Genomic DNA, 27,047 nt, shown 5'->3' with positions numbered 1-27,047 from the left:
ATCTTTTGTGATTGGTTCTAGCAAACAGCCAATAGGAATTTCAACCAGGCTGATTGGACAGAGGCAGCCACAGGAGGAGCAAGGGGGCTGGATTAAGGAAATATAAGTGCTGGCCAGAATGGCAAGAGGCCAGGCCAGAGCTTGGTAACCATATACCACTGTGCCTCATATTTATTTGTCTGACAAATAAATTATTATTTTAATTTCTCTATTGCTGCGTTGAATATTTCATTCCAGCTAAGCGTTAACCACAAGCAGGGTGCTACAGTATATTTTCACAGGTACACTACACGGTGCCTTAACTGTTCAGAAACAATATGTGAGCCTGGATGATAAAAATGGAAAGCAAATATGCGCCAATCTCTCAAAAGACAATTGTGCAGACGTGCCAGGATGTCGACAAGGAAGCTTTATGTAAATACAGAAGCCAACAGCTACAGAAGCATCTGTCTTGAGTTTGTTTTGCAGAAGAAATTTTTAACACAAGATTTAAATAACATCTTCAGTGACCATAATGAGCCATCTGGCTTTGAGTGTAAATAGCCTGGTGGTAATAAATAATTTCACATAATTAGAGAATCCCTACAAGCTCACACAGAGAGGAATGTAGCAGCAATTTACACATTATTTTTCTTACCCAAGCTGGACACAAATCTCTGACCACTCCAGATCTCTAATATTACAAGAGTATGAAGCAGTGGCGTAGCGTGGGTTGTCAGCACCCGGGGCAAGGCAAGTAATTCGCACCCCCTAACCCTGGATTTGCGCCCCCTAACCCTATTCCTAACCCTAACCCCCAGATGTTGCGCCTGGTGCGGCCGGCCCCCCCTGCACCCCCCACGCTACGCCACTGGTATGAAGTAGCATATCTAATGTGCCTTTGTTTTAAATAATTTTCTTCTTCTTCTGAGAAGGAGGATTAATTGCATGGATGGTTGAAGTTTACAGTTCAAATAGAACAATCCTAAACCACACTTTCCTTTAAAAATAAGTACGTAATGAAAAAGGTACCAGATCTTTAAACTGGATTAATTAAATCCTCTAGACTGTTTAAATAGTGGAGTACCTGTTTCTATTTAATCTCAGGGCTGTACATTTGAGAATTTATTGCTAACTCCTTAATACAAGTAGGTCAGCTTTCTTGCCAATTCCTCTTTAGTATCTCAGCTGGGTTCAGCAGAGCTAGAGTAGTGATAAGACATCAATTTTTTGCTTGTGCATCGTGTTACAAAAGTTGTGTGTCTCTGTTTCTCTCTGCTAAGCGGTGGCCCAGGTGTTTTGCAGCACTAAAACTGTATATTCTGTTTTGTTTTGTTTTTATAATATTTATTAAATTTTAATTTAACAATAAAATACATAGATAATAACACAATCCTTTCCAATATCCACATTTCATACTCATCTTTGGACTTCCTCACAACCCTTGTTCCTGCTTTCTAAACTCATAAATTTTACCAGCAAATTATTAACTTGGTTTAGTTCATATAATATAATTTTCCAATATTAATATCTCAAATTTTGGAATTTAACATACTCTTATTGAAACTAAATCATAAAATGTTACTTATCCAAAATTTATCTTTTCGTCTTCCAATTAAATTTAAATTTATATTCTTTATTACTAGTTTGTTGAGGCCATGTTTTTACTAATCTTACATCTTTCTTAACATTCATACAATTTACAATATTTTTGTAGATAGTCCTTAAATTTCTTCCAGTCTTCCTCCACCAGTTCTTCTCCCAGGTCTCGGATTCTGCCAGTCATCTCCGCCAGTTCCATATAGTCTGTCAGTTGCATCTGCCATTCTTCCAGTGTGGGTAATTCTTGAGTTTTCCAGCTTTTAGCGATGAGTATCCTTGCTGCTGTTGTAGCATAGCATACATAAAAAAAATTCGATCCTTCTTTTGCACGCTCTGACCAACAATGCCCAAAAGGAAGGCCTCTGGTTTCTTAGGAAAGGTATACTTAAATACCTTTTTCAACTCATTATATATCATTTCCCAGAAAACCTTCACTCTAGGGCAAGCCCACCAGAGGTGAAAGAATGTTCCTTCAGCTTCTTTACATTTCCAACACTTATTGTCTGACAGGTGATATATTTTTGCTAGCTTGCCTGGGGTCATGTACCACCTGTATATCATTTTCATAATGTTTTCTTTCAAGGCATTACATGCCGTAAACTTCATACCGGTGGTCCATAACTTTTCCCAGTCAGCAAACATGATGTTATAGCCAATGTCCTGTGCCCACTTTATCATAGCTGATTTAACCGTTTCATCCTGTGTATTCCATTTTAACAGCAAGTTATACATTCTTGAAAGTATCTTAGAGCTGGGTTCTAACAGTTCTGTTTCTAACTTTGATTTTTCCACCTGGAATCCTATCTTTTTGTCTAACTTAAAAACTTCTTTAATCTGAGCATAATGCAGCCAATCTCGCACTTTATCTTTTATTTTCTCCATACTCTGCAACCTCCAGTTATCTCCATCTTTTTCTATTATTTCCCAATATTTCAGCCATTTGGCCTCCATATTGAGTTTTTTCAGGGCCTTAGCCTCCATTGGTGATAACCACCTTGGGGTCTTGTTTTCCAATAAGTCTTTATATTTCAACCAGACATTAAATACTGCTTTTCTGACAACATGGTTCTTGAAAGTCTTATGTATTTTAGCCTTGTCATACCACAGATATGCATGCCAACCAAACGCATTGTTGAATCCTTCCAAATCTAAAACATCAGTGTTCTCAAGAAGTAGCCAGTCTTTCAACCAGCAGAAAGCTGCTGATTCATAATACAATAATACATAATACATAATACAACTTTAGGTCTGGCAGGGCAAAGCCCCCTCTTTCTTTAGCATCAGTTAATATCTTAAACTTAATTCTGGGCTTTTTGCCCTGCCAGACAAATTTTGAAATATCTCTCTGCCACCTCCCAAAACACTCCATTTTGTCCACAATCTGCAAAGTTTGAAACAAAAACAACATTTTTGGCAATAAAACTGTATATTCTGATCTCTTTTCTAAACACAGTATAAAGAATGTATGTGTTTCCTATTTGCCGATGAGGTTCAGGGCCAGAGCATGACAAGATGTTTTTGTTAGGCTGGTGGGGCGTTGGAGAAGAGAGCACTGTAGACTTTATGGTGCTTTTAAATATTTCCTGCTTTTTTCAGATAAACTAACAAAACCAATCTTGACCAGAAGAAAAGCAAAAAAGCACACCAATAGTTTTGGAGGTATTTGTAGTGTCTCAATGAGATTTCCAATGAGTGTTGGGGGAGATTTCAGGTGCTGGGGGAGAGGTGGTACCAGAGGAAATGGGCTTGACGAAACCAAAATACCTAGAGCCATAATATAATTAATCTAGAATATAATACTGCCTCTGCATACTGAGTGAATGGCACATCTACGCATGCATGGTGGCTGTCTCAAATGTACAAAGGGATGAACTGAGTATGGCTTATGTTTTCAAGTTTTTTTAAAATGTTTTTTATTAGGTTTACATTGCAGATTTAGATTCAAACATTAAACATCAGTATCATCATTTAGGATCCTCTGAATCCTTTGACTCCCCTCCGCCCTTCCATGGTTAGCATTATCAATCTTTTTTCAATTGCTTCACTTATTCTATTTTTAAAAATAATAATCCATTTTTACCAGTTTTTCGTACATTATAAGTATTACTCAAATCCTTCCAAAATTTTTAGTTGTTTACAGTGTTCTCTTGAATACATTGTAATTTCCCCCCATTCCTTCTTAAAGTTCTTCTCTTCCTGGTTTCTGATTTCCCCGGCCAATTTAGCCATTTCAACGAAGTTCATCATCTTCATCAGCCATTTGTCTCTGGTCGGGACTTTATCTTCTTTCCATCTCTGGGCCAGTAGTATCCACGCTGCTGTCGTTGCATACATAAATAATAATTTCTGCTCCTTTGGTATCTCTTACATTTTCTAGTTGGATTGAATCTGATTTGATGGAGGGAAACGTATTTATCCATGAACTACAAGATCAATATGGATTGTGACTAATGTTGTGTGAGTTTGGCTTCTAAAACCAGCAGTGGGAGCGCACTGGATAGGCAATAAGCAGTGATGTGAGCAATCCCTTAGTTCAGCCATATGAAAGAGGACTTTTAGTTAAAGGTTGACTTGGGAAAAAATTGACAAAATTCTCTTAAGAAATGGTGCCACTCTTTTCAAATGTGAGAAGACGGCGATATAGTAAGTGCGGGTTGACATTTCAATAAAGCAACACATTTATCTTCATCAGCCATAGCAAACAGTTTTTTTCTATTTTTGTTCTTGAAGAAATGTTCAGATGATTTTTAAATATCACAGATAGTCTGTTATCTCTGGCGCCGAGACTTACACCTTCTTTCAGATTAATTTTATTTTGATGGGATGCTCTCCTACAACAGGTAGCTCTTGCTGTGCATGAGAATACCAAGCAGTTTTACCTTAGCAACTGCAGGTATTGTTTTTTTGCCCAGTGATGTTGCTTAATATTACTCGAAAGCATCCCCGTTAATTCGCTGAATGTCATTTTCAAAGCAAAACACAGCACGTCTTTTGTGGAAACAAGCAAGCAAGCAAAAGCTAGAATACTAGCAGAGGTGGTTCAACCCAATTCATTGCTGCTGTGCCACCTCTGCCAGCACTGCCGCGATGCCACCTTGCTCCTCTGCCACTGCTGGCCGCCCTGCCTCTTCTGCCACTGGGAAAAAAGCTGGGAGACACACACAGCTAAAACAGGCTACAGAGACAGAGTGATTTTTGCAACTACGTAATGTTAAAATAATTTTGAATTATGGTGCTGGAGGAGACTCTTGAGAGTCCCATGGACTGCAAGAAGATCAAACCTATCCATTCTGAAGGAAATCAGCCCTGAGTGCTCAATGGAAGGACAGATCGTGAAGCTGAGGCTCCAATACCTTGGCCACCTCATGAGAAGAGAAGACTCCCTGGGAAAGACCCTGATGTTGGGAAAGATGGAGGGCACAAGAAGAAGGGGACGACAGAGGACAAGATGGTTGGATAGTGTTCTCGAAGCTACCAGCATGAGTCTGACCAAACTGCGGGAGGAGTGGAAGACAGGAGTGCCTGGCGTGCTCTGGTCCATGGGGTCACAAAGAGTCGGACACGACTAAACAACAACAATGTTAAAATCGTATTGTTGGAATAACGTCGGGATATTCGCTCTGCTCAAGGCATGACGACTTTCAGCAAAATCCAGGGGGGGAAAGAGACTGATAAGGACAAGAAGAGATCTCAAGAACAGAATAAATCTCCACACAGGAAGAATAACGATACAGTATATCTTCACTTGTAGTGTTTATAAATTACTTAATGTGCTAACAGAAATAGAAGTCAAAAATATTGCAGCTGGTGTACAGTGGTACCTTGGTTTACAACCATAATCCGTTCCAGAGGTCCAGTTGTAAACCAAAACAGGTTGTAACCCAAGGCGTGCTTTCGCCAATGGGGCCTCCAAAAAAAGGGGTTGCAATCCAATAAAAAAAGGGTTGTAATCCAAAAAAAGGGACACGCACTTCCTGGTTTGATGTGGATGTAATCCAGAACGGTTGTAATCCAAAATGGTTGCAAACCAAGGTACCACTATGTAAGGGATTAATATTATGACGGGAAGGTGCAGTGGTACCTTGGGTTAAGAACTTAATTCGTTCTGGAGGCCCATTCTTAACCTGAAACTGTTCTTAACCTGAGGTACCAGTTTAGCTAAAGGGCCCTCCCGCCGCTGCCACACGATTTGTTCTCATCCTGAAGCAAAGTTCTTAACCCGAGGTACTGTTTCTGGGTTAGTGGAGTCTGTAACCTGAAGCGTCTGTAACCTGAGGTACTACTGTAATTGAAATTACTAAGATTTTGGAACACATCGTCAAACCAGCAGTCCCAGCATGCGGAGGGCCATCTAAATTATATACTGTAATTTGGTATTGGAATGATTTGTATTTGTATTTTAATTGGCATTGTTATAAGGAGGCTTTTACTGGATATTGTAACTGAAAACTAATAAAAAATATTATCCAAAGAGAGAGAGAAAAAAACGATACTGATTTTGGGTGAGATTTTGCGAGATTTTTCCAAAACCTATTGAGCCCTCTTCAATTCCCTGAGATCTTGCGAGACTTTGGTGAGACTTTGTGAGATCTCACAGGAAATTGGTGTCAATCTGTCACCCTCAGAGGCGAAGGGGTGTGTGGACCCCCCAGGAGTTTCTGCCGCCTGAGGCTTCACCCTGCGTCCTGGGTGGGCCAGCCCTGAATGTGTTGTGTGTTGGCATCCATTTGTCTCAGGAGACAATGGAATAATTCGCATTCTGGGGTAAAGTGCAATTCAAGAGGAGGTTGCACTCATACCACCTTCGTTCTGATAAACAGATTTTTTCAAGCTTTCTATTGCTTCAAAAACTTTAGGTCTTGTTTTGCACTGCTGTTGTTCATATTTTATTTGATGATTGCAACTATTGTTTTATTGTATGGGACGCAGGTGGCGCTGTGGGTTAAAGCCTCAGCGCCTAGGACTTGCCTATCGAAAGGTCGGCAGTTCAAATCCCTGCGGCGGGGTGCGCTCCCGCTGCTCGGTCCCAGCGCCTGCCAACCTAGCAGTTCGAAAGCACCTCCGGGTGCAAGTAGATAAATAGGGACCGCTTACCAGCGGGAAGGTAAACGGCGTTTCCGTGTGCGGCTCTGGCTCTGGCTCTGGCTCTGGCCAGAGCAGCGATGTCACGCTGGCCACGTGACCCGGAAGTGTCTCTGGACAGCGCTGGCCCCTGGCCTCTTAAGTGAGATGGGCGCACAACCCCAGAGTCTGTCAAGACTGGCCCGTACGGGCAGGGGTACCTTTACCTTTACCTTTTTATTGTTTTATTGTACTTTTATATGTTGCTATTTGTTGCTTTGAAGACTTTGGGGGATTATAAGCAGCAAAAAGAAACCGGAAAGTCAAACCCTTTAAAAAAGAGATATGTTTAAGAAGAAACAGCAGTTGGCTTGGGACCCTAAATCCAGAAGTGCATCTCCCAAAACTGTCCTGCAAGTGCTTTGAGATTTACCAAGGAGGTCCTGTTAGAAGTCCAGTTGATTGGCACCTGAAGTAGCAGCTTCTTAGTAAAAAAAAAGGGGGGAGGTAAAGGTAAAGGACCCTTGGATGGTTAAATCCAGTCAAAGGCGACTACAGGGTTGCGGTGCTCATCTTTCAGGCCAAGGGAGCTGGCATTTGTCCACAGACAGCTTTCCAGGTCATGTGGCTGGCAGGACTAAACCACTTCTGGCACAATGGAACACTGTGACAGAAACCAGAGCATGCAGAAATGCCATTTACCTTCCTGCCGGAGAGTACCTATTTATCTACTTGCCCTGGTGTGCTTTCGAACTGCTAGGTTGGCAGGAGCTGGGACAGACCAATGGGAGCTCACTCCATCACAGGAATTTGAACCGCCAACCTTTCGATTGGCAAGCCCAAGAGGCTCAGTGGTTTAGATCACAGCACCACCCACATCCCTAGCTTCTTAGTAGTGACACCTTGGCTTCTGAATGCTCTCCCTCCTGAAATTATATAGGCACAATATAGTTACAATGGCAGATATAGATGTGTCTTTTTCAATGGGCCTTGGATCAGCAGAAATGATTTATGAATATCTAAATAAAATGAGTTGTTTTCCTTGATTTTAAACTGTGGTTTATTCTTACCAGTATTTTCTGTAGTTTTGTATTTTTTGCTTTGAACTTCAACTCATTCTATGATCATTGGGTTGAGCGTTGAATATGAATAAAAGAAACAAAAGAAATATATGCGGGGATCCTAGGAAATGAAGGATCTTTTATATCACTTTCAATGGGCTTGCATGCAAGAAATTCAGTTGATTTGGTTGTTCCGTTTGTTTTCATCTTTAAAACATTGGTCATTTTGTTATTCATTTGTTGATATCCCATTATTTTCTATAATTTCATTCATTTCTGCTATTCCCATTTCTTTCCTTTTCTAGGGTTGCCATATTCCCCAAAGTAAAAATCTGAAGTTGCACAAAGTTGTTGAGCTTTAGGGGGAAACATCTCCCCCCCCCCAAAATGAAGTTTGGGGGGCTTTGGGGGAATGTTTTTAAGCGCTTTGCTTGCTGGGTTCTCCTCAACATTTTGCCAATTCAGCAAAATTCCACCCAGACATCATTTAGTAGCCTGATTCCCGGATGTGTCTGGGACAACCCAGACGTACGGCAGCCCTAGCTTTTCTGCTGCTTTCAGCAGGATTCCCAAATGCTCTTCTGCTGCTTATAATATTTGTGTTTTCCATCCAACTTCCATGAGACTTCCAGGCATTTTCCTACTGCTCCAAGGCATCATCCGAATCTACTCTCCCTTTTTTCTCAGCTTCCAGAAGTACTATTAAAAGGCTAATAGCGTCCCTCTTTTTCCATTATTGTAGGGAATAATGTAAGGAAAATACAATGAAGTCATCGCTTTAAAAGATTATTGTTGGTTCATAGGCAGTGTTCGAAACTCCCATTGTTCTAGGCGCATTTTGCGACAGGGGATTTCATCAGTGCGAGCCGTTTCTGAGCTCTGGGCGCAGTACTGCGCCTAAGATTTCAGATCAAAACTGCAAAGCGGAAGGAAAGGAGGACCTTTTTCTGCCTCCCCACTTCCAGCTACTCTCTGAAGACTGGAGAAGAGACTCTCTTAAAAATATTAAAGGGTGGACAGGGGAAGGACCAGACCATGTGAAAAACGAACATAATATTTTAGCTGCAGTCATTTTCAGCTTTGTATTCTTGTTATTATATTTTTTAAGGCACCTAGACGGTCCATTGTTGTGCCCATAACCTTGGTTTAAGGTGCCATTTAGCTCCTAGCTTTCATATCTCTGTTTCTAACACTGTTCATAGTTATTCACTGCAAGGGTCAAAGTGACTTAGAAATTCATAACCATACAGCTACATCAGAAAAGAGTATGACATCTGCCTTCATAAAAGGCTCTGGGCAGTTGAAAAAGCTTCTGCATCGGCAGCGTTCTCAGTTATGATAGGAAATGCCTGGAGCTCCCCAGGAAGCTATGGAGATTATACTGTTAATACTTGTAGGGTGTGTGACTGCTTATAAGGGGATTACAGATGTCCTAAAGACTTTTAGGAATGTGAAAAGGAAATGGTCAATGAAAGCATTGTGCACTCTGTGAAGCACAGGAAGTGGTCAGTGAAGGCATTGTACACTATACAAAACAGAAGAAGTGGTCAGCAAAGGGGGGTTATTAGGTTGTTGTTTATATTTTGATTATATATATTGTGGTTTTATACAGCGGTACCTCAATTTTCAAACGTCTCCAGTAATGAAGTTGAATAGCTTCTGCTGAATGTATATGTTATTTTTCTCTATTAAATTTGTAGGCCACCCTTTGCGCCTCAGTTTTCAAATGTTTCAGAACTTGAACGGTCATCCAGAACGGATTTCGTTGAAAACCGAGGTACCACTGTAATGTGTAGAACTGGCACCCCCAACCTGCGGCCCTCCAGATGTTTTAGCCTACAACTCCCATGATCCCTAGCTAACAGGACCAGTGGTCAGGGATGGTGGGAATTGTAGTCCAAAACATCTGGAGGGCCAAAGGTTGGGGATGCCTGGTGTAGAAGAATTCTCCTCATGTTCTGCCATCTTTACACTGTGCATTTCCTTCATTCCTGCTGTCTCTCCTTGGCAGTTCCTGATAGGGGCGAGAATAAGAGCAGTAAAATTATTTGAAGAAAGACATGAGCTAAGTTATAATACAGATTGCAGAGAGTGTGGGATGTCAGAACTATAAATGTTTTTGCCAGGTACACGTTTCTTCTCTCTCTCTGTCATTTAAGCGGATCCATTCTACACAAGTTGACAATGTAAGGTTATTCTGCAAAAATGTACCATAATGTATTTTTCTTTCTTTGCAATAAGAAAAAATGAGACTGATATTCTCTCTTGCTGCCTTGTATTTTTGATTATATATAGTTCTATCATGAGCTGCGCCACGAAAGACATAAGAATAGAAATGAAATACAATGAATGAGATGCAAAGTATCAGAACATGCCACTGATATTTCTTGAAGCATTTGCAGACAGTGTTGAGATGGTCATTATATTCAGTCTACAGAAACGGACCCTTTCCAGTCCGTTTTAAAATCAATGGCTTAGTGACATCTTCATTTATGTCAATTAAGCCTGCAAACTTTTCCTTACGGCAGTTTTCATTTGCTATTCTGTCACCTCTGAAGACTTTGAATGCTATGAGAAACATATGGAAGACAATCAAACCAGGCGAAATTGCAGGCAGTGATCCTTGAAATCATGTTTTGCCTGAAAGCACTTTCTGTTATGAGTTATAAATTTGCACATCCAAAGCTTATGGTATTTCCCTTTCTCCAACCTTACTTAAATAGAAAAGACCAGTAGATGCTAATCGGTTCCAATAAGTTAAGGAAAAATCTCCGAGGTTGGTCATATCTATTTACATGAATACCTATGGCAGCAAACAAACAAAAAAACTCGGCGTCAACAACAATGTTCAGAATTAGCATGCAATTATTTTCTCCTCAGCAGCAATAGACGTCTGCAAAACATTTTCCATTTGTCACCTATGGAGGGGGCCGCTTCCTGACTACAATGAAGCTCTAACCAATCCACATCCAGTTTTGGTAAACATTCCCAGTACTTGACATTCTTCCTTGAGCTTGACAATGCTTCGTGATAAGACTTCACTAGATAGAGATAAACCACAGAAAACTAGGGGAGGAGGGAGAGAATTACAGTTTTCAATGGGAATATTCATTTTGAACTGAGCCACTAGCTGTTAATGCATTGCGACGCATGGGTACCATTCATAGCTGGCTGCGCCAACACTGCAACTCTCAAATGACTAGTATGAATCTCCAATATTTCTTCTGTTTTCATACTGTACAGTGGTACCTCGGGTTAAGAACTTAATTCGTTCTGGAGGTCTGTTCTTAACCTGAAACTGTTCTTAACCTGAAGCACCACTTTAACTAATGGGGCCTCCTGCTGCCACTGTGCTGCCGCTGCACAATTTCTGTTCTCATCCTGAAGCAAAGTTCTTAACCTGAGGTAATATGCCTGGGTTAGCGGATCCTGTAACGTGAAACGTCAGTAACCTGAAGCGTCTGTAACCCGAGGTATCACTGTATTCACTTTTAAGGGGCCCAGGACACGGCTGGCGCTGTGGTCACCAGACGTCCCCGTTTCTGGGGACAGTCCTCAGATTTACAAATAATTCCCCTGACAAAATCTATCTATTTAGTAGGAAGTTGAAAAGTGTCCCCGGATTCATTGAAAAAAATCTGGTAACCTTAGTCTAAACCACTGAGTCTCTTGGGCTTCCCAATCAGAATGTTGGCGGTTCAAATCCCCGCGACGGAGTGAGCTCCCGTTGCTCTGTCCCAGCTCCTGCCAACCTAGCAGTTCGAAAGCACACCAGTGCAAGTAGATAAATAGGTACCGCTGTGGCGGGAAGGTAAACGGTGTTTCCGTGCACTTTGGCTTCCGTCACAGTGTCCCGTTGCGCCAGAAGCGGTATAGTCATGCTGGCCACATGACCTGGAAAGATGTCTGCAGACAAACACCGGTGCCCTCGGCCTGAAAGCGAGATGAGCGCCATACCCCATAGTCGCCTTTGACTGGACTTAACCGTCCAGGGGTCCTTTGCCTTTTACCTGCCATTTTACCTGCGCCAACACTGCAACCTTCAAATGACTGGTATCAATCTCCAATATGTCTTCTGTTTTCATACTGTATTCACTTTTAGGTATACGATGGTTCTGAATCCTGCGTCATGTACATTCCATCAGTACATTCCATTTTGGCCTCTTTTTATATCATTCAACTAGTGCTTTTTTTCCTGGGGTACACATACTCCTAAACATTTGGTGAATCTTTGTACTTTTGTCCATTTACTGTATTTATTTCCCTCGACTCGAACTATAAAATGGTGGTTTTCTCGAATCAAAATGAGAGTACCCCTAAACATTTTTTTTTTATAGAAAAAAGCACTGCATTCATCACTTGTCCTACTCAAAGCAAACCCATTGAGGTTAATGGACCAACTTCCTTAGTTTCTATGGGTTTACTACGAGTGAAATTTAGTTGAGTACCACCCAGTGGTCCAGATTCAGCTAATCAGTCCTGCTAGTAGAAGCTCACAAAATGACTTTCGCTAGTCAACAAAAGGACTTGCAAAAAATTGGCTGGGTGTTTGAGAGAACCCCGGAGAAATGTGTGGGAGGAGGAGGAGAGGCAATTGTTCCATCAGGAAAGCAGAAATGGTTTTGCTTGTGAAACGATCTCCTCAGCACTTTGGTGAATTATGCCCATATTGCACCACCAACATTTGTTCCTGCACTTGTTCTCCAGTTATATTTGTGTGGGTTTTTTTTAATTATAATTTTTATTAATTTTCAATTATAATCCAATAATAGCCTCAGTACACCAATTCATAATACAATCAATAATATCAGTCATTCAAATACCCAGTTATATAATTTAGATGAGGTGGGCCCCACATGTACTAGAATTGATGATTTTCTTTATTTCTGCGTTCCAAAATCTTATTGATTTCAATTACATTCCAGTCATAATAATAATCCCTTATACAACAGCTGCAATATTTATAACTTCTATTCATGTTGACCCATTAAATGATTTATAAAACTACAGGTGAGTAGTTTTGTTGTATAAAAGGTAAAGGGACCCCTGAGTGTTAGGTCCAGTCGCTGATGACTCTGGGGTTGTGGCGCAAATCTCACTTTACTGGCCGAGGGAGCCGACGTTTGTCCGCAGACAGTTTTTCCGGGTCATGTGGCCAGCATGACTGAGCCTCTTCTGGCACAATGGAACAACGAAACCAGAGCAGCACATGGAAATGCCGTTTACATTCCCGCCAGAAGAAGGTACCTGTTTATCTACTTGATGTGCTTTCGAACTGCTAGGTTGGCAGGAGCAGGGGCCAAGCAACGGGAACTCAGCCCGTTACAGGGATTCGAACCACTGACCTTCTGATTGGCAAGCCCAAGCGGCTCAGTGGTTTAGACAACAGTGCCACCCGTGTCCCATTTGTTGTATAGCTATTAGGATTTGTCACTTTCCTCTTCTGGACTTTCCAACGTAACTCTGCCTCTGATGTTGCCCTTGAGGTTTTCGGAATTGCTATGCTATAGTTAAATGCACAATGTTTTGCTGCCGTTCTTAATTTCATTTATTTTATCATTTCATTTTATGATGCATTTTGTGGTTTTTATATTGTACTTTTAGGTCGTGAATAGCCCTGAGATCTATGGATGAAGGGCAGCATACAAATTTACATAATAATAATAATAATAATAATAATAATAACAACAACAACAACAATATGAATAAATATTTATTGCATGGTGATGATAATAATTATTGTTTTATTTTTTGTACCCCACCTTTCTGACAAGGTTGCCACAGCCACAATGAAATGATGTCACATTTATTATCTTTTCAAATAAACATTTCATTATTTTTTAATTGCAATTTTGTCTCATTTTAGGAAATCATTAATTTTCCTGTCCGATTTAAAGCAAATATCTTCTGCTTCAGACAATGCCACTATCAGGTGTTCTTTCCATTGTTTCAACACTGAACTGACATAACACATTATTGTAGTACTAGTTTTTTTAGGATGTCATCACTGTAGAAAGTCCAATCACAATTTTAATCATCACATTTAAAAATTATAAGTGGGGAGGGAGGGCCAATCTGGCAAACAAAGTTATGTTAGGCTGCCCTCTGCTGGAAATATTCCAGGTTTGACACATGAAAGAAATGTATTTATCAAACCAGCAAAATACAATTTGTTTTCATTTGTAGGCAATTAGATACAAATCCAGAATATCAGTAATGGCCAGAAAGGCTATAAAATACTTTCTTTAGAGGGCTACAATTTAATAAAATTTAATCTGTTGCAAAAGTATGAACAAGTATATCATGAACTACAGTGGTACCTTGGTTCTCAAACTTAAACCGTTGCAGAAGTCTGTTCCAAAACCAAAGTGTTCCAAAACCAGGGTGCTCTTTCCCATAGAAAGTAATGCAAAATGGATTAATCCATTCCAGACTTTTTTAAAAAAACCCTAAAACAGCAATTTAACATGAATTTTACTATCTAACAAGACCATTGATCCATAAAATGAAAGCAATAATCAATGTACTGTACTATAAAATAAATAAGACAGTATTGTAGATGGTAAAAAATATATATATTATATTTTCTTACCTGCACTGATGATTGTTTGGATGGGGGGCTTTTATCCATTTCTGCAGTCACACAGTCAGTCAATCAGTAGCTGAACTGAGTTCCACACAGTCACAAAAACAAAACAAAAAGAACCTCAAAATCAAAAACACAAAATAAATAGCAAAGACTGACAGACCTCAGCATAACACTCAAAACGGAAGTGTGGCACTCAAAATGGAGCACATTTGGCTTCTGAAAAATGTTTGTAAACTGGAACACTTACTTCTGGGTTCGCAGTGTTTGGGTTCCATGTTGTTTGAGTACCAAGGCATTTGAGAACCACGGTACCATTGTAATTCTACTGGTCTCTGTAGCTCAGTACGTGGTGAAGACAGGCCTCTTGTGAATCATAAAATCAGAGCTTTCCAAACTTTTCATGTTGGTGACACATGAAGATTAAGTGACACATGACACATTAAGATATACATCATTTGGTGACACAGTAATTCAGATTCACAAGCAAACTGGAGGTTAACCAACCCATTTCCAGCCCCGGGAGGAGCAAGCAAGCATTTGCACGACACACCTATACACACTGCAGGTGTCACAACACACAGTTTGGAAAGCTCTGCATTAAATGAAGTCTGGACTCAGCATCACAGGGGAGCGACTGGTGACCTTCAAGAAAGCCAAGGCTACATGGGTGACCCCAGTTCCCTCACACCAAGTTTTGAGTTAGCAGCAGAAGAAATCCTACTTGAGAGCCAGTGTGGTGTAGTGGTTAAGAGCGGTAGTCTCGTAATCTGGGGAACCGGGTTCGCGTCTCCGCTCCTCCACATGCAGCTGCTGGGTGACCTTGGGCCAGTCACACTTCTCTGAAGTCTCTCAGCCCCACTCACCTCACAGAGTGTTTGTTGTGGGGGACGAAGGGAAAGGAGATTGTTAGTCACTTTGAGACTCCTTAAGGGGAATAAAAGGTGGGATATCAAGTCCAAACTCTTCTTCTTCTTCTACATTTTTAACATTATGAAGTTTTGTTGAAACATCTTTGTGGCCTGCCAAATGCGAGGTGGTTCTTTTTATGAGATTCAGAAGCAATACAAACAGAGGTGAGAGAGAAGATTAAAGATTCTATTCCAAACAGCAAGCATTAAATACATTACCAAGCAAGCACTTTGATCTGCCATTGGGAAGCCCTCAAGAAGTAGCAAACTGAAAAAGTCTCAAAAACATAAACACAAAATAAATAGCAAAAACAAAAGTGCCAAAGTCCATTTGACTTCCAAAATGTTCGAAAACCAAGGCGCAGCTTCTGATCGGTGCAGGCGCCCCGGAAACAATAGCCGACAACTGCACTGGATGTTCGTACTTACCTCTGGTTGTACTTACTTCTGGGTTTTCAGAGTTTGGGAACCAAGGTGTTTGAGTACCAAGGCATTTGAGAACCAAGGTACCACTGTAAAATAAAATTAAGATAATCTCTCACCTCTAAATTCAGCATTGTTTAATTTTACTCAGGTTAAAAAAAAATAGAAAAGTAGTAAACCATATAAGTAAAATATACTTTGGCGGGCAGCAGGGGGTAGCTTTGGTGGGCGGTGGGGGCCTTGGCAGCAACAGGGGGCATCATTTTCTGTTTTGGCTGCTCCCGATGGTGGGATAGATAGATGGCTATTAGCACTAAATCTGAAATGTGTTATAAAGCACGAAACTAACCACTGGTATAACCACTGGTAGGATGTCTCAGATCAAATTTAAAGAAAGTTCAGATATGGTGTTCTCTATTACATAAGTTAAAGCAGTGCTTTTTCTGGGGGGTGGGAAGGCACAGGGGTACGCATACCCCTAAACATTTTGTGAATCTTTGTACTTTGGTCCATTTACTGAATTTATTTCCCCCAATTTGAACAAAAAATTGTGATTTTCTTGAGTCAAAATGAGAGTACATATTTTAATATAAAAAAGCACTGTCCCTACCTGGAGATGTTAGGGATTGTACCTGGGACCTGCTGCTTGTGAAACAGATTGCCTAATGCTGTGTATTATGCATTTCATATTGTATTTAAAAGGAGATTAGGGTGGTTCTCTTAGAAATCAAGATAATCTGAAATGGAGATATGAATATGAACAGAGATGTTTCAACAAGATGTTTCAGACTATCAGGTGCCTCAAAGTTCTGAAGAACTTTGAAGATTCAGGAGCAGTGCCCAGGTAGGTGGGTTGTCAAGGTAACAGTGACCTGCCCTCCTTTGTGACATCTTTTTCAATTCTGGCTTAAAGGTCACAAAGCAGAGGTGTCCAGTCCAGGAGTCAGGAGTGGTAGGAGCAGTGTGAGAATGTGTCCATGGGCGTGTGAGAGAGGAGAAGAGGATTTATATTTTGTTTTGATATTTACACATTTTCATCCATCTTTTTATTTAATGCAGTTCGAAAGCACCTCCGGGTGCAAGTAGATAAATAGGGACCGCTTACCAGCGGGAAGGTAAACGGCGTTCCCGTGTGCGGCTCTGGCTTGCCAGAGCAGCGATGTCATGCTGGCCACGTGACCCGGAAGTGTCTCCGGACAGCGCTGGCCCCTGGCCTCTTAAGTGAGATGGGCGCACAACCCCAGAGTCTGTCAAGACTGGCCCGTACGGGCAGGGGTACTTTTACCTTTTACTTTATTTAATGCTTCCCATAGCCTTGTGTGTTTTTAGACTGATATTTAGGGGTGGGGTTGTGGTAGCTTTGTTGGGATTTAGGGAGGTAGAAAACATAGGTTTTGGTTGTGTGTTATATTACCTTTCTACAGAGAAACGTCATAACGTTAAAAATGTAAGTAGGATTTCACTGGGTTAAAGACTTCACTTGAAAGCTTGCCATGTATTACATTATATAAATAAAAGCATTGCATTCGTTCCTCGACATGCAAGCAAAGCTGGATGGCAAAGTTGGATGAAGACTATTGCAGACAGCAGATGGCCCTGTTTTCAAATACATTTCTGCAGGCGTTTAACAAAACACAGTTATTTCTCTTCGGCTGATTTTTCATAGTAATGACTTTACCATTTGGCTTTCGATTAATTTTTTGCAAAAAAAAAAAAAAAGTGTCCTCATTTGCAAAGCTGTTTGCATTCTAATTATGTGAATACTCTAGATTGATGCTACTGATATATAGAGAAGCCAGTCCCCTGAAACAGCCCATGGTGGTCTTGCCCTTGTAGAAGGGTTGTGGGTGAGTCAGAAAGTTGGCTGAAGTTCTCCTGTGCAGATAAACAAGCTTCCAGTTCCAAAGAGGTGGAATGTGCCCGCGTGTATTCCCTGTGAATATTGGGTAAATACTGTGTTCCGTCTACATTCCTGTGCTCTTCTCTTCTTCTTCTCTTTGGCGATCACTCGTAGCCGAGTAAGATTCTCTTCAATGAACACGGTCTTAACAGTGAATCAATAAGTGACTGTGGAGGCCAATTTTGGATCCACATGTCCTTCCACAGTGGGGGCATAGGTTTCCGGGCTGGAGTTGATCATGCCAAGCATGCCTTCTTCTTAGCATGTTTCTCCCTTTCATCCTGAGTTTGAGCTTCTTCAAAGCCCGTGACACCTTTGGTAAAAGGCTGTTTCCCAATTGGAGCGCTTGGAGGCCAGTGTTTCCCAATTGTTGGTGTTTATACTACATCTTTTTTAAAAAAACTGCCTTGAGAGAGTCTTTGAACCTCTTTGTTGACCACCAGCATTTCACTTTCCATTTTTAAGTTCGGAATAGAGTAGTTGCTTTGGAAGATGATAATCAGGTATCCAAACAACTTGACCAGTCCAGCGAAGTTGATGTTGAAGAATCATTGCTTTGACACTGGTGATATTTGCTTCTTCCAGTACAGTGGCATTAGTTTGCCTGTCTTTCCAAGTGATGTGTAAAATTTTTCTGAGACACCGTTGATGGAATCTTTCAAGGAGTTGCAGATGGCATTTAGAAGTGGTCCATGTTTTGCAAGTGGGACGCGGGTGACGCTGTGGGTAAAACCTCAGCGCCTAGGACTTGCCGATCGCATGGTCGGTGGTTCGAATCCCCACGGTGGGGTGCGCTCCTGTTGCTCGGTCCCAGCACCTGCCAACCTAGCAGTTCAAAAGCACCCCGGGGTGCAAGTAGATAAATAGGGACCGCTTACTAGCGGGAAGGTAAACGGCGTTTCCGTGTGCTGCTCTGGTGCTGGTTTGCCAGAGCAGGTTCGTCACGCTGGCCACGTGACCCGGAAGTGTCTGCGGACAGTGCTGGCTCCCAGCCTCTAGAGTGAGATGAGCGCACAACCCTAGAGTCTGTCAAGACTGGACCGTATGGGCAGGGGTACCTTTACCTTTACTATGTTTTGCAAGCGTACAGTAAGGTTGGTAGTACATTAGCTTTGTAAACAAGCATTTTGGTTTCCCTGAAAATGTCCTCAAACACTCTGCACTTCAGTTGGGAGAAAGCTGCACTCGCCGAGCTCAGGCGATGCTGGATTTCGGCATCAATGTTCACCCTTGTGGAAAGATAACTATCCAGGTAGGAGAAGTTTATTTATGCATATTTTCCTGGGAGCAAGTCCCATTGTATTGCCAAAAAAATAGAGTCAGAAAAGAACAGTAGTGGAACAAAATGATGCAGAAATAATTAGGTGGTAGAGTATAAAGTATAAGACATTCCTACACAATGGTGTTGAATGTATTAGTTGTAAGCAGTGCTTTAATCTGCTGCCTGACCTCCTTTGACAATCCTTCTAGCTTCTGTAGATGTAATTTGGCTAAAATTGGTGGCCAGGAGTCCGTTGGTGTAAACTTATGTAAGGGCTCCCTCCATTTCCCCCATAATTTGAGCAATGCCTGTTGGAATGACTGTTCAGTTAGGCAGCTACAGTAGTTTTGATCAGAATAACTTTATAAAATATAACAAGCCTATATTTCAGTATGGTATCCCATTGGCATGAAATCTACCGTGCCAAATCTTATGGATTCAATCTGGCCAAACAGAAAATTCTTATTCTTATTGAGAGCCAGTGTGGTGTAGTGGTTAAGAGCGGTAGTCTCGTAATCTGGGGAACCGGGTTCGTGTCTCCGCTCCTCCACATGCAGTTGCTGGGTGACCTTGGGCCAGTCACACTTCTTTGAAGTCTCTCAGCCCCACTCACCTCACAGAGTGTTTGTTGTGGGGGAGGAAGGGAAAGGAGAATGTTAGCCGCTTTGAGACTCCTGAAGGGGAGTGAAAGGCGGGATATCAAATCCAAACTCTTCTTATGAAGGATGACTGAGTTATAGCAGTTCAAAACCTTTGCTTTTGTGTTGTTGTTTTTGTGTGTGTGCCCATCTGTGGGGAACCATCCCAAGGGCTGCATTCCCTCATGGGCAGCTTTCTGAGGAACCCATGCCAGTAGTGGTCTGGGCAAGGGACAAAAGTGAGTGAAGCAATGGAAGTGATTTTTTAATTTTGCCCACTCCTGCCATGCAAAACCCAGGTGTTTCTGCATTCTCACATCCATCCATCCATCCATCCATTCTCCACCAGGTAAGCAAGAGGCATTATCATAGTTCAAGGACACTGGCAGATGCACTTGAGGAAGGTGTAATGAGGTTCCTCACCTCTGGTGTAAATTATGTTTAAAACAGAAGAATGTGAGTCTTATTTTTGCTGGTTTAGTGTAAATCTGTTGTGTAATCCTAAAGTTTCATGGTATCCATTTTAATCGGTGATTAACCTCAGTGCAGCTTATTCAGCTATGCACATGTGTTTCCCTGACGAAGAGTGATCTAGATGCGTTTGTGAAATAATAATAAAATAATAATTTATTATTTATACCACGCCCATCTGGCTGGGTTTCCTCAGCCTCTCTGGGCGGCTCCCAAAAGAAGACAATATGTGCTGCTTCTATATACGCTTGCTTGTAATTTGCTGCAGCGTGCTGCTTTTGATGTGCATTGTGCTCATATTTTCAGAGTCTACTTCTGCCTGTCCTTGTCCATCATTTTTGCTGCTACTGGTGTTGGTTTGTGTACTACAGCTGCTCATATTAGTTTGTTAAGTGGTCTTCCTGTCTTTTCCGTTACGTGGCATTTTCATGATGTGCTACTGCATGTTTGCTCATGTGCCTGGTTGTGAGCAACAAGCTGCTGCCTGGCAGTATATTCATTCACTCATGATGTGCACTTACCTCTGTTTGCCTGTGTATGGCCATGATGTTGTGCTTCCTGTGTTTGGCCTGACACACATTGCTGCCCATGTTTTCTTGTGGTGTGCTAATGCCTATCTTTGCCTATGACATTCTGATACCTTACTATTATTATTATTAGTCTCTGTTGACCCATGATGTGCTGCTATCAATGTACGAAAGCCCATGTTTGCTTTTGTGTAGTGTTTGCCCAAGATGTATTGCTGTCCATGTTTTCTCATCAAAAGATCTACCCAAGTTTTCTTGTGATGCCCATTTGCCCTCTTTTGCCTGTGACATCTTGCTAACAACATTCAGACCTGTTGCCCATGTTTGTCTGTGTCATGTTGCTGCTTATTATGTGCTATTGATTCTCATGTATGTCTAGGATATGCTGCTTCCAATGCTTGCCCAAGATGTGCTTTTTCCCATGTGGGGCTGACTTTGTGTGTTCTTGCAAGAAAATTCACCTCTTGTTGCTGAATTTCCATTGCAAGAGAGTTTTATTAGTAGTCTGCTTTCACTGTTAGTATTGACGGTATTTTAGCAATTTTGGGTGGGCTGCCTATTTCATCAGTTGCTGGTCTCCCCATTTTATGAGCATTTTTATTGAATGGTATTTCTGTATTTTATGGTAAGCTGCCTTAAAAGAGCTTCCTCTCAAAGGAGGCATAGAAACATTTGAACTATTTTTGTGTGTGCCCAGGGCCCTGTTGTCTACATGTGCTGCTGTCTGGGATATGATCTTGCCCCTGTTTATCCAAGTTTGGGAGTGACATAGTACTGCCCATGGTTAGTCTGTGGTCTCTTGAGCTTGCCGATCAGAAGGTCGGTGGTTCGAATCCCCGGCGGTGGGTGAGCTCCCATTGAAATGTCAAAATGATTGTAAAATGAGTGAAATGTATAAACGACAAGTATAAACAAAAAAACTAAAAAACTTGACAAGTATAAAGTATATCAGGAAGAGTGGATTAAATTTAATGATTACTTAGTTAAATATGTTAAGTTAAATTAACTGAAAACAGCTTGCAGATACTTAATTGGCCTTAACGTTAAGGTATGAATTAATATGTTTAATTTCATAATAATGTGAAGATTTAAGGATGTTAATGTTTAAGTTAAATTTTATAAGATCTGTGATTTGGAAAACCGTTAAAAGGATATGCAATGAAATTCAACCAAGGGGAAGAGAGGGAAGTCACTTAACAATGTTAATAAGTGTAATTTTTAATAAGGCTATGATTTATGTTTGTCTTATGTGTTTGTTTGTTTATAATGTTGTGAAAACCAATAAAAAATTTTTTTGAAAGAAAAGACAGGTATAAACAAAAAACAAACAAAAAAACCTGGACAAGTATAAATAAAAAAATAAAAAGGGGGGGGTGGACTTCTTCGTTTCCCGCCATCGACCTGAGGGAACTTGAGGCAGGAGGGCGTCTCCCCCCCACTCCGCCCCGCGCATGCGCAAAGTTGGCCGCGCGTGCTAACAGGCTCTGCCGCGACGGGGCGGGCCGAGAGATTTCGCCTTCGCCTCACGACCTCAGGCGGCGACACCTGTTCCTCAGGCTAAGCGAAGCGCGGCGGCGACATTGGCATTGGTCGTCCCCGCGCTTCTCACTGCTGCGCCCGGGACGGAACTTCCTCGGCCGCCTCAAGTTGGCTGCGGGGGAGCCTCCGCCGCCGGCCACCTGCGCTCAGCCTCGGCCAGGGAGGAGAGCCGGGAGAGGCGCGAGTCCCCCCCCCCCCCCCGAGGCGCCGGTCGCCGGCTTGGCTCGTTTGTCCCCTCCGGGGCCCCGTCGGTTCTCGCAGCCACCTCAAGAGTCGCTTCACCTCAAGCCGGGCAAAGTTGGGGCTCCGGAGCGGGAGTTGTCGTCGCTCGGACCGGGCTCGGGAGGAAGCGCCATCGCGCCTCTGGCGAACGGCCTGTAGGGGGGAGCTGGGCTTTTTGGGGGAAAGGAAAGAAGTCCGTCCGTCGCGGAGGAGCCTGAGGAGACGAGCCCGCCCGGCGCGCCGGCAGGTGAGGGACTGGCGAAGGCGGGAAAAGCGCAGGTGCCACCGCCGCTCGCTTCGCGGGAATCGCGCGTTGCGAGAAGACCCCAATGAAAAGGGGAATCCTCAACCCCACCCCGCACACGGGGCCCCAGCACCACCCGATCGTCTGAACATAGCCACTGACCGATGCGTGGACGCCACGCACATACACGCATCAGTCCAGGGCTCTGTTCAGACGATCGTTTGGGGGCTTAGGTGGGACTGCTGCTGCTGCCGCCGTTCATGCGCATGAGAGCTGTCCGTTGAAGGTCAGGCGACGGGGCGTGCACGGGTATCGCGTGCGTAACTTGAAGACGGCGGGCGCGCGCGTGTGGCGTCCACGCGTCCGTCCGGGGCTCCGTTCAGACGATCGGGTGGCGGGGGGGATGTGTTGGGAGTGCTGCGGCCGTTCACGCGCACGGGAGCTGTCCGTTGAAGGTCAGGCGACGGGGCGGAATTGGGGTGGGGGGGCTAAGGTTCGGGCTAAAACTATGCCGGCCTCCCCTGGCGGTTGGTTGTCTGAATGAGGCTCGTTTCGACCCGTCGGGAGAAACGCGGTAGGGGAGGTAGCGCTGCTTTGCGCAGGGGCGGACATCGGGGTGTCAAAATTCGGGGCAACCTCGCCCCTCCTCCCATAACCATGGATGCAAATCTCATTACAAATTTGAGTGTCAAAATTCGGTGCCACACACCCCACATGGTGGGGGGAGGGAGCAGGGGGCAACTTCCTCCCCCCCCCTCCAAACAAAGGAAATAAATAAAAACGCCTAACTGAAAGTAGAAATTGTAGAAGGGCTTTGACAGGTGTTTTTTCTGAGCGCTTAGGGTGGGAAGGAAGTAATTTAAAACTGTTGCTTCATGGCTGAGTTGGGATTTGGACCCAGATCTCCCAGGTCACAGTCCAACCCTCTTGTAGCCAATATACTGCACTGGCTCTCCCCAGAGACTCTGAGAAATTGTGCATGCATGTTCCTCTGCTGAAAAATTGGGTGTTTGTATTTAAAGTTCTATGACAAAGTAATAAATGTAATAATTGTAAGCACAGTAAAATAATAATAATAATAATAATAATAATAATAATAATAATAATAATAATAGAATTGCTGCTGAGCCATTTCATGCTGGATCCCCCAGGCAGTGCCAGACAGAGGATGGTGACAGGTGTTTTGTCTTGCCTCCCTTAAATAAATCTTGGCTGTGCCAATGTCCCTCCCCCCGCCTCTCTTGCTCTGTTCTGAATAATAGTTGTGGGGTCCACCATGGTGCTCAAGTTGTGGTAGGGGTTGCAGGGCCATGTGGACAAGCCTCGTCCCTTGATGTCCATGTGTCCAAACTCTTTTGGAAGTGGTTATTTTGGTGTGCACCTGTGGAGCTGCTCCACGGGAGAAGGGGCCGCGGTGCGATAAAGGTCTCTCCCTGCTTGGAGGGACTCTGTGCACAGACCTTAGTGTGCAAATAGAATTCCTCCTGGTGTGTTTTGAACACTGAGGAATGTGATTGCGGGGCATAGTGGCGACAGGATGTGAAGCTTGCCTGCTGGTCCCAGGACCCTCTCCACATGTTTGGATACATGGAGGAGGTCATTTGAACCCCGCCTAGTCAACTGTCGAAAGAGACATGTATGCCGTTGGCACACACAACTTTCACACTAAATGGGACATCCCTGTAGGAACATCATTGTGGGCAAAATAGTCTTGTGAAATGAACTCTTTTTGGTAAACAAATGGAGCACAGCAGCCTACGTATCTCTTCAAGTAAATCTGATAAATAATAGTTTTGCCTATAAAAGCTAATTTTCTACATTTCCAAGGCGGCACACTTTCTACTGCTGTCGGTGTACTGGGTGTGCTTTGCCCATTTGTCTTTGTTGTTCCACTTTCTCCCGTATCCATTGCGACTTTTCCCTCTATTTAAATGAGCTCCTTCTAACAAAAGGCTTGTTTTGAGAAAGAAAACTCCTTGTCCCCATCTCCTCACCCCTACCTTCCTAAGTTCGTGCAGGAATGTCTTCTACTCAGCATGCACTTTGCATTTCTTGAGGGGTGGGCTGTCGGTCTGGGTTGTTTTGCTGATAGTTCAGCATTGGGTTTTAAATGCCTGGCTAGCTCAACATCCTATACAGCTGCTGCTTTGCTCTAGAGCTGGAGAGAGAAAACTTTTGACCGTAGCTGTAAAACTTGTTTGTTTTTGTTTCATGTGATCCATATATTTCTTGCTGAGAATGGCCTAAAAGGAATACTTTAATTTGTGGAAGCGTTGGTTTCGTTCCAAACTTTGTTGGCAATGCTTGTGAAATAATTAAAAAGAAGAATTCTCAGAACAAGTGCAGAATACCTTTTCCTGACCTAATTAAGTTCCAGGATGGAAAACAGGGATATCTAACTACTTTAAGCCCCAGAACCCCTCTCTTTCTATTTTTTAAATTAAACTGTCTATGTATGTTGTAGTCTGGCTCCCTGCATCAAAACGTATCTCTGTCTTTTAACTGAAAGGTGTTACTGTAAATGCTGCTGCTGGGTTTTGGTTGTTTTATCTAAATTACAGTACTGAGTTTGGTTGTATTTGAAAATATTTTTCCTGGAGCTAGCTTACTTTAAACTGGTTGTCTTATTGTACTTATGCCGCTATTTTGCATAGATGCTAACAACCCACTGGTGTAGTTTATTTGATTTTACAAGTAATGTAGACTTGATCAAACACTATAAAAGCTATCTGAGTTGTCAATGCCATCTATGGTGCATTGAGAATTACAACTCTATCCTTTAGTCCAATAGCGAGCAGCTGATTTCCCAGTGTTGATCCTTATGTAAACCAAAGTGCCAACATCCACACATGAGGGAAATATCAGCAGTCTTGGGGGAACCTCAGACTTTTCAGAAGTACAACAAATATAGGGAAAGCCCACTGGTGGCAGTGGGGAAACCACCCCAAACTGCCCATTGAGGACTGTGTATGCTCAGTGAGCAAGGACTGCTAATTGACTGCAAGGGGCAAGTGCAGAAACTCAGGGAGAGCTAATGGAGTATTCTGTAAAAAGTACATGGTTGGCTGCCTTGAACCCTGAACAGAACACTCCATACTGCAACATTTTGTTGCAGGCTTCATTCTAATAGCAGTGTGTTACAAAGTCAGAAGGATTTAATTGCCCCAAGCACCACTCCATTGGCAGTATTAACCTTTGTATATGTGGCATGGTGTAGAGTTAGTGCTTAAAAACTATGAGTAATCATATACAAAACCAGGAATTAATGGAATGCTTCCACTGTTTCCATGGCCATTTATAATTGATGCATAATCAATCACATGAGCCAGCGGACTGCATAAAATACAGAGCAGGATGTGTCTTTCTTTCCTAGAGGTCAGGGTGGGAAAATGTCAGTGCCTTTCCCCTCATGGGACTGCTATATTGGAACTCTTGCACATCAAGCAAGAAAGAAGAGTTTGGATTTGATATCCTGCTTTATCACTACCCTAAGGAGTCTCAAAGCGGCTAACATTCTCCTTTCCCTTCCTCCCCCACAACAAACACTCTGTGAGGTGAGTGGGGCTGAGAGACTTCAGAGAAGTGTGACTGCCCCAAGGTCACCCAGCAGCTGCATGTGGAGGAGTAGAGACGCAAACCTGGTTCCCCAGATTGCAAGACTACCACTCTTAACCACTACACCACACTGGCTCTCTGTAATGTTTTTCCATTCTATGCTGTTTTTTGGGGGTGGGTGGGGGTTGTTGTCTCCTGAAGATTGATGAATAACAGAAAAACATGTTTCATAGTCAAGATCTATTCACATGGAGGATTTGCAGCAGGGAATAGATATTTCCTTGTTACTCAGACACTTGCTGGGGACAAATGCGGCGGTGGGGGCAGCTGTAGTGAGAAAGCTAAGGTCATTTCTCTGTCCTACTACAAGCCTGCAACACCAACAAGCTTCTTTTGTGCCCCTTTCGCTGCCTGGGGCATGAGGCCTGGGCATCCTGATGGATGGCTGCACACAGTACTTCTAAAAGACTGAAAATGTGCTCCTTTTGTTCAATGGTAGATCTGGGTCAGGGGAAAAGGATCAGGGAGAGGTGTCATACTGTCTGTTTCAGTCTTCCTCTCTGAAGACCAGAAGCCCGTTTCATCCAGTATCTTGTTCTCAAAGTGGCCAAACAGAACACAGCCACTATAATTAGTTGCCACTGAGTACCGTTAGGGAAAAAGGTGGGGTATGTATGAATTATCAATCCATGAATTTTCCCAGCCTGCTTTTAATAAAACTATCCAAGTTGGTGGCTATCATTTCATCCCGTGGCAGTGAATTCCACAGTTTAATGATACAGTATGTGAACAACTGCCTTCTCTTGTTTGTTCTGAATCTTCTAATATTTAGCTGCATTGGATGACCCTGGGTTGTAGTGTTAGGAGAAAGAGAGTAAAATATCTGTCTACCCACTTTCTCTGCATCACACATACCTTCATCATGTCATCACCTCCCCCCCCCCTTTTTGGAAACCAATGGATGGTGATGATGGGAGCCAAGAAGACATTGATCTACCTGGCCTCCCTCTTGCAAGTGCTTTGGTAGGAAATGCAGAGACATTAGCCCTGGTAGGGTGTGATGGTGG

General features: G+C 42.7%; 1 protein-coding gene across 1 annotated transcript in view; it reads left to right on the top strand.

Annotated features, from left to right (window-relative positions):
* Nucleotides 1–21,921: 21,921 nt before the first annotated feature.
* MEGF10 (multiple EGF like domains 10) overlaps nucleotides 21,922–27,047 on the top strand; it is a 118,949-nt gene continuing 113,823 nt past the window's right edge. Inside the window, exon 1 of the mRNA XM_079995344.1 lies at nucleotides 21,922–22,428. The gene's annotated coding sequence lies outside the window, so the exon portion shown is untranslated. The remainder of the gene's footprint in view (nucleotides 22,429–27,047) is intronic.

Source organism: Podarcis cretensis (assembly GCF_951804945.1).
Source record: "Podarcis cretensis genome assembly, chromosome: 11".
Classification (NCBI taxonomy): Eukaryota; Metazoa; Chordata; class Lepidosauria; order Squamata; family Lacertidae; genus Podarcis; species Podarcis cretensis.
This window is presented reverse-complemented; position numbering and strand designations above follow the sequence as displayed.